We start from the raw sequence: 2,308 nt of genomic DNA, 5'->3' as shown, positions 1-2,308 counted from the left end.
AAAAAAACTGGAACGTTTTGCAAAGGCAATACTGCAATATGCAGGCTCGGCATGGTGATCAGGGAAAGTCACCATGCACCCTGTGGCTATAGGGGAAACAGTCCCAACTCAGTTCTTTTTGTCGCTGTCACCCAGGGTGAGCTTGTCAAAGAGGTACTCTGCCATGCCGGCTTCCGGGGCCCCCATCTTGCTCAGGTTGGTGACATAGCCCCCCAGCTCTTTGATGGACTTGACTTGCTCGTGCAGGTAGTGGCTCTCGAGGAAGTCGCACAGGTGGGCGTCGCTCTTGTCGGTGGCCAGCTGGTGCAGGTCGAGCAGGCTCTGGTTCACGCTCTTCTCCAGGTTCAGGGCGCACTCCATGGCCTTCAGGCCGCTCTCCCAGTCGTCGCGGTCCGGCTTCTTGATGTCGCGGAGGCGGATGCGGCCTCCGCGCTGGTTCTGCAGCTGCATCAGCTTCTCGGCATGCTCGGTCTCCTCGCGGGACTGGCGCAGGAAGAACTGGGCGAAGTTCTTCAAGGCCACGTCGTCGCGGTCGAAGTAGAAGGCCATGGACAGGTACACGTAGGAGGCGTAGAGCTCCAGGTTGATCTGGCTGTTAATGGCGGCCTCGCAGTCGGGGTGGTAGTTCTGGCGCACTTGTGAGAGCGGTGCGGTGGCCATGGCTGGTGGTCCGGGCACCAAGAGGAAGGTGACCGTGGTGCGAAGCGAGGGCTGCAGGGCCACAGGCGGTGGCGACAGGTCTGCGGTGTGTTTTCAAGCTATAGGCGAAGAAGAAAGCCTTGCGCAGCTTTCCGTGATGGCGCTGGAATGAGGTCCGTTACTGGGCAGTTGGGAGGTTGGATCTGTTAGGCGAGGGGGCGTGGTCACGCAAACAGGAGGGGCTTAGGGGCAGGGCGCCGCGTTCAACGTTCCATCTGAGTCTGCGTGAGGCGGGAGGCGCAGGGCAATTCTGAGTGTCTTTTTTTTTTTTTTTTTTTTAAGCTTTATTTATTTTAGAGAGATTGAGAGAACGAGAGAGAGAGAGCGGGGTGTGGGTGGGTGGGAGTGGGGTGAGGGCCGGAGGGAGAGAGAATCTTAAGCAGACTGTGTTCAGTGCCGAGCCCGACCCGGGGCTCAGTCTCACCACCCTGAGATCAGGACCTGAGCAGAAACCAAGAATTCCCCACTTAACCAACTGGGCCACCCAGGCGCCCTGGTGCAGGGTGTCTTGAGGCCATTTTTTAAAATAACAATTCTAGGGGTGCCTGGGTGGCTCAGTTAGTTAAGCACCCAACTTTTGATTTCGGCTCAGGTTGTGATCTCAGGGTTGTGAGGTCCAACTCTGTGCTGGGCATGGAGCCTGCTTAGGATTCTCTCTTCCTCTTGCTCTGCCCCCACCCCAAAAGAAGAATGAAATAACTATCGAGATACAATTCATACACTATAAAATTCAACTTTTGAAAGTGAACATTTGCTTGCTTTTTAGTATATTCATAGTGTTGTGCAACCATTACCACAATCTACTTTCACATTTTCATCGCACCAAAATGAAATTGGCTACCCATAAGCAGTCACTCCCCAGACTTGGCTACCACTCATTCATTTTCTGTCTCTATAGATTTGCCTATTCTGGACATTTCAAATAAATGGAATCATGCAGTATGTGACCTTTTGTATCTGATTTCTTTACTTAGCATAATGTTCCTAATCTTCCTTTTTTAATTGCTGAATAGTATTCCATAATATCTATAAGCACATTTTATGTATCCTTTCATCAGTTGATGGACATTCGGGTTGTTTCCATTTTGTGAGTATGAAGAGTGTTGCTATGAATATTTGTTTGTAGGGATATGTGTAGAAATAATTTTATTTTCTTGGGACTATACCTGGGAATAGAATTGCTAGGTCATATGACAACTTTATGTTTAATATTTTGAGGAACTGCCAAATATTTTCCAAAGTGGCTATACCATTTTACATTTCCACCAACGATGTGTGAAGCTGCCAACACTGTTGTTGTGTCTTTTTTTAATTTTACTCATCTTAGTGGATACAAAGTAGTATCACATTGTGGTTTTGATTTGCATTTCTCCAATGATTAATGATGTTGAGCATCTTTGTATGTACTTATTGGCCATTTGTATATCTTCTTTTTCTCTTTTCTTTTTTTAAATGTTAATTCCAGCATGGCTACCATACACTGTTATATTAGTTTCAGGTGTACAATATTGTGGTTCAACAATTCTATACATTACTCAGTGCTCATCATGATTAAGTGCGCTCTTAATCCCCATCACCTATTTCCCCCATCCCCCCAACCACCTCCCCT

The 2,308-nt window shown here is 48.1% G+C and overlaps 1 pseudogene; it reads right to left on the bottom strand.

The window, feature by feature from the left end:
- Window positions 1-6: 6 nt before the first annotated feature.
- LOC112818892 (ferritin heavy chain pseudogene) lies at window positions 7-868 on the bottom strand (annotated as a pseudogene).
- Between the last annotated feature and the right edge of the window lie 1,440 nt (window positions 869-2,308).

Source organism: Callorhinus ursinus, unplaced genomic scaffold (assembly GCF_003265705.2).
Source record: "Callorhinus ursinus isolate GAN/ISIS: 27379988/994484 unplaced genomic scaffold, GSC_fseal_2.0 scaffold4091, whole genome shotgun sequence".
NCBI lineage: Eukaryota > Metazoa > Chordata > Mammalia > Carnivora > Otariidae > Callorhinus > Callorhinus ursinus.
The sequence above is the reverse complement of the archived record's forward strand: the minus strand, read 5'-3'. Positions and strand labels throughout refer to the sequence as shown.